The sequence below is a fragment of the Falco peregrinus genome, chromosome 7 (genome assembly GCF_023634155.1).
Source record: "Falco peregrinus isolate bFalPer1 chromosome 7, bFalPer1.pri, whole genome shotgun sequence".
Taxonomy (NCBI): Eukaryota; Metazoa; Chordata; class Aves; order Falconiformes; family Falconidae; genus Falco; species Falco peregrinus.
Window position 1 is genome coordinate 52,597,897 of NC_073727.1, and position 6,302 is coordinate 52,604,198.

The following is a 6,302-nucleotide window of genomic DNA, read 5'->3' on the forward strand; positions in this document are numbered from 1 at the left end:
TGCAATCGAGATTTATAGCAAAATATCTCATTGGCACCTGTCGACTCAGCCATTTGCAAAAGCTCTCCTTGGCTGTATCAAAACAAACAAGACAAGCAAAGGTCTCCAGCCCAGGGAGCAAGCATCTTCAGCAGCTCAGCGGGCTGAGCTGAGGGGGGAGTTTTGCCACAGCTGGGGATCAGCCAGCAGTGACAGAGCTGTCTGCAGCCAGGTTTGCCACGCTCCTCCTCTTCTGCTTACAATCTCTATTCATCCACCAGAGGTTAGCAAGAGGTATTGCCTTCAAATTTCTTTTCATATTCATCATGCTGAAGCTAGGAAAAAGAAAACGTGGGATTTCCCGCCCCCCCCCCCCCCCCGAAAAAAAAATAAATAATCAACTCTTCAAACTCAAGAACAGTATGTTTTAGGTTTTTAACTTGATATGCTACATTTCCTCAGTTGCTCATTCAGACAAGAGCACAATTTGGCAGATGACTTTTTGTAGTCCATGGTCTACTTACACTTCAGTACTGCCCTAGACAACCCATTTTTTTTTATCCTTTGCCCCAAGTAGTCTGTAGTTTTGACAGCTATGCATTCTTAATATATATTCCTGGGGCTTTTAGCGCTTTTTAAATAACTTGCCAGTGGAGGTAGAGATTCCTTATTACCAGATCTAAGCCTATGGGCCACTGACTTTTTCAGAAATGCCATTAAGCCCTCGGAAGTAACCTTCAGATTCCAAGTAATCCACAAATCACAGGATTTTTAACTCTGGCTGGTATACAAACCAGTTTACTTTGCCATACTGCTGTAAATAAATGCAGAAAAAAACCAACCCAGAAACTGATTAATCTTAACATTGCAATAAAGCATTTCCCATGGGCAGCTGAGAGAAGCACTATAGAGACATATATTTGTAAGAACTCCAGAAAAAGTAAACAAGAAAGACACCCCCCCAACAGTAAACTGTCAGTATGACCGATAACAAGGTTAGCAATAGGGATGTGAACGCCCTACCTTGCACAAAAAGCTTTCCCAAACACGCCAGGAACCAAAAACCAGTCCAAAAGGCATTATAAGCATCAACATGAATTCAGTATTTGCTATTTCATGGTAATTTCCCCCCACAATCTTGGCAGTTTTAAATTAAAGATATCATGGTGATCACTAACAGTATCTGGATCAGACTACTTTCCATTTTGACAGAAGCTCATTGTAAGCTCAGTGGGAAAAATTAAGAAGCTATGAGATTGAAAGTGGGGGATTAATACTTTCCTTCTATTTGTAGTTTAAAGGAATCACTTGCTAATGGGATCTCGTGCATTATCCTCCAGATACATCTGCCAAGACAAATTATTTCTACTCTAAGTTGACTTGCATAAAGTCTACACGCAACTTTTTACTCAAAGTTAAAAGCAGCTTAGTGACTACCTATGAAATGAAAAAAATTAACTCTCCATACAACAAACGTTTGAACACAGTGACCAGCACAAATTTGTAACAAGATCTTAACAGCAGAGCATCACAGCGTTCCTTTTTAATGGTGTTTGTACAGAGCATTTGTGCCTGTCCCGAGAAGAGATTTCAGTCATTGCAAACTGATGTGGAGAAGACATGTTAGTGTGTAAGACAGCTCACTTGGTCAGTCATGAAACTCACTCTTGAGATTAGTTCAGCACTTCACACTGGTAAAAAAATAAATCCTAATGACATGCAGTCCCACACAACAGCCTCCTAGAAACATTTATTCAGCTGATACGGAGAAAGGGGAGATGGGTTTAGCTTGCTATCAGGAACTCCAGGAGAAGTTATAATTGTAGTGGCCACAGGAAAAAAAAAATAATGAGAAGGGAGGGCAGGACTGTGTCATATGAACATCTATTAAAACGGCCAGATTTTAAGACCTTCAAATATTGGCCAGTAAATACATTAAAATGTTTTCAAAGAACATAACCATAATTACTATAAGGATTGTGTTTTAAGAAAAACAAACACACCAAAATAAAAAGCAAAGCCACAGCTTCTTATTAAGCACTATTACCTGTTTCCTGCGATGAAACCAGTAACACCCAGAGCCGGAGGACATGCACCCTCTGGGCAGTGCTGCCGGGCGGCTGCCATAACCATAACTTTCCTGCTGGTCTGTCGAGAGAAAGAGCGAAGGTGAACGGGACGGCATGATACGGGGCTGCCCCAGCCCACCTCGGGGGTGAGAACAGCCCAGCCACAGGTCCCACCTCAGGCACACTTTGGGGGGCTTTCATGACCCCACACCGCTACGGTGCTGCCCTCGCACTGGGCTCTCACCATCACTCCGCTCCCAACGCCACCATCACCCCGGCACCTGGGCAATTCTTTTCTTGAGAAATTTGCTTTCATTTGCTCCTACTTCGGTTCTGGTTGTAAACAGTCTGTGTTAGGTTTTAATTTAAAGCATTGAGAGTTTTGTCGCTTTGTGCCGTTCCCACTCGGGTTTTGCTGTTCAGAAAATGCCCCAGCAAAGGAGACGCTGCAAAGCATTTCCCATCCCCTCATTATGTGACTTACCTGATCAGCTCTTGGTACTACACTGATGGGTGAAACTCAAGCAGCCATGTGAACGTTAAAAAAGCAATTGAAACACCAGAAATTGCTACAATTTGCTCTCTTCTGTGCTAATTGCTAAGAATCTAAGAGCTTCCGTGCTAATTTATTTTTATGCTTAATTAGGAACTTTTTTTTCCTTTTCATTCAAAGCTCAGCTTCTACCAGCACTCAGAAGTGTAATAATGACAGGAAAGATGATGAAACTTATATTCCTTTAGTTCAGAGCACTGAAAGCTGAACATCAGTTGACTCTCACCCAGCAGTTCATTTAACCACAATGCAAAACTAATTTGGGGAGTGGAAATAATTCTTAAAAATTCTATCACACCTGGCACTTTCACCCACAATGCGAGCCCTCACAGTAAGAATGACCTAAGGTCGTTATCTCAAGACACCTCACCGCAAAACACAGGCTGGATATTTTTGATATCTTAAATTTTATAAAAACAGAACAACCAAGAAAACCTTAAGCCATTCCACAGCTCTCAAGCTTTCATCATACATTGCAAAGAAGGGAAAATTACTTAAAATAACATCCTTCCAAAAAAACCTCTGACAACTCTTTCAGTAAAATTAAAAGGGGCTAAAAGCCCTTATCTCGTTGCCTATGCACTCATCTTACTGTGTCCCACTGGGAACCAGTGAACTCCCCTGGAAGCAGCTCCTCACCCACACCACATCATTCGCTGGCTGGCTGCTGAAGCCGGTGGAGATCCAGGCTGGATCCCAGCAGCTGAGCAGCCCTGCTACAGGCATTCATTCAGTTAGCATCAATGTTCTCCCCGTATTCTCAGAAGCAGCAAGAACACCTATGAATAACAAACTATAAGGTAGTATTTTGAGGTTTTCCTCCCTAGGAAGGGGAAAGAAACATTCGTGCCTTTCTCAGGCCAGGTACCAAGCTGCAGTAACCTCGGTGCTGCCTGAGCTGAGCAGAAACAGATCCAGAAGCAGTAGATCACCAGCATCGCTGCAGGCTGGGAGCTCAGACATCGCTGTAACCAGTCCTTGCAAAATGGTGATTTCTCTTTCAGGAAGTATCAAAGCCAAACCTTTTCAAAAGCTCTTCCTCTCTTTACAAAGCCACCACCTAGGAGAGGCTTTTCTTAAGAGAGAAAACAGCACGTGCCTTCAAGTGCCTCACAAAACCAACCCACAAACCCAAACACCCCCCAGGGGGAAGGGGAGCTGCTCCCAAGGCAGACACTGCCCACCAGCCCCCTAGGAGAGCAGCTGCCCAGGTGCTCCCCCCCAGCGGGGCTGGGGTCCTTCCAGCAGGGCTGGGGTCCTGAGAGGGGCCAGCGGGGCTCCTAGGGAACACCCCTTGTCTGGGCATTACAAGTGTTCTGGTGAGGAAGACCAGGAAAGAACATAAAAGCTGGGCAACAACATGCTCTCCCCTCAGCTTTGAGAAGAAAGATGGTGCTAATTGTGTCAGCAGGGTGGGAGAGCTGAGACTGGGGCTAGAACCCGAGAGCAAACTCAGTGATGCACAGGGCTGGGGCTGTTTAAAGAATCATGGGCTTCACCTGTGCCTCGCTCCTCCAGGCTTGCTCAGAAACAGCAGTAAGGCTGAGACCATTTATTAGCCACCTTAAAAAAAAAAAAAAAAAAAAGAGAAATACAGACCCAGAATGTCTTTTTTTCCACCCCCCCTCCCCTTTTCCACCATAAATTGTACTGATGTGTTTGGAGGAGGAAGGGCCCTGAAGCAAGTATCGATTATTTTAAGCATACATGGCACCAGCTGCTCATAAGTCTCTTTCAGCAGCTGAAAGGGTTATGAGTGGGAGGCTGAGGCACTTTGAAGATGGCTAATATACTGTAAAAAGCAAATATAGTGACTTCCAGGCTGCTTGATCGTTCTTATGGCAAAAGCAGACCTATGGTACCTGAAAAGCAATTCCTGAACATGTCTGACCTGTTCACCAGTACAGAAGAACAGTTCATACTTAGGTCAATCCTTGCACTGGGGCACGCGGGCAACCCCACAGGCTGAGAACTGGAGGGGGGGGGAGCCGACAGCAGCCCTACCCACCCAGGGGAAGCTCCCCTTGTGTCAGCTGAGCACAGGCACAGCCAAGGGACCAGAGAGATGCTGTTTCACAGCATCGTGCCCGCATTTTCCAGTCGTGCCAACAGCACCCTGCCCTGAACCCATGTCTCAGCTGGAAGAAGGCCCAGGCTGACCGGGGACTGACTGGGTACCCACCGGTGCTGTGGTGGCAGGTTTGGCAAGTTTTGGTTCTTGATGCTTCAGACGGCTTTCACTCTTGCAGCAAGAAAAGGAATCATGATTAGTTTGTATTTCAGTGCCTCTTGGCATACAATTAAATAATGGATCTTAGATAACAGCAGCGGTACTGCACAAAAGCAAATGCAATTACTTACTTGAGGGTTTTCGCCACCGTCTGAATCTCCATAGGCATTTTTGTCTTTTGAAGCCTGCCACTGGGCTCAAGCATCTATTATACCACATATTAACAAACTAAACAAGCAGTTCTGTTACGTTTAATTTACCTACAATTTCTGGATACGAGAATCCATCAGTTTTCTTTTTAACTGAAAAAATACCAAGAGCTAAGCTACATGCAAAATTGACAGAAGTTACTGTTAGGATGTAGGAAGTAACTTCGTCTGTCTATTTTACTACCATTTGTAAGATTTATAGGCATTTCAGACAAAAGCATTCAGAACACTAAGGGCATCATTTATTATTAAAAGAGAGCAGAAAAGTAGCAAATACGGAAAACAATAAATCCTGATGTTAACGTTTAATGAACATTCCAAGTTCCAAGCAGACACTAGTTATATGACTCCACAGAGCCCAGTGGATCTTAACATCCAGCCCCAAACTAGGACTGCATGTCCTCATCGCAGGAGGAGCCCATCTCAGGCTCACTTCCAATTACCATGTTACCATGACTTACCTAACACAAAAGATCTTAGCTGCATGATCTCTGGGTAGCTTTGTTCAAACTAATTCGCAGGGGGGGGGATAATCAATCCACCCAGGCAGTTCCTGAGTTCTCAATTTCTTCTTTCTGGTTACTTTGAGCAGGTTTTTCCTTTGTCAGACTTGGCAGTCCTCTTCAATCCCCACCCCCCCCCCCGTCTCAAGCCCCCAAGTCATGCTGTATTTGCTGTTGCGCATTCAAATTTATTGAATTTTGTGCCGCACTTCAGACTCTGAACAAAGCAGCTTTCAGCCTCACAAGCAAGCTTTATCATACTTCAGCCCTTAATGAGTGAATCGCTTTTTGTTGCAATTGGAGATGCTGATTATAGTTGATATGAAAGTGCAATGCAGTTTTAAGGAACAACATGTGTAAGAGTCTATGATGCTCCTTTATAAACCGGCATTCCCAAAAGAGGTACAAGAGTAAAACTCAGCTGCAGCTTGGCTGCTACTGTCTTCCTCATGGTTAGATGAAGGAAAACCAAAACAATAATAACAAAAAGTTGGTGTGACATCAATCCAGCATAAATTAAATTCGGCAGCAAATTTGCGATTGTTAAGGCAGATTTTCTCGAAGATGTTACTGAAAATTGATGAATATGGTAGAACCACTTGCAAACTCAGTTACAATGATATGAAGATCCCTGTCTTTCATAGCTAGCACTACAACCTACTCTACATTCGCTTAAATGAAACACAATTACTCTCCATACGTTCTCCTGCCCCATGCTTTTCTCTCTGGCCTTTGAGTATAGCTATTTCACACCTGTAT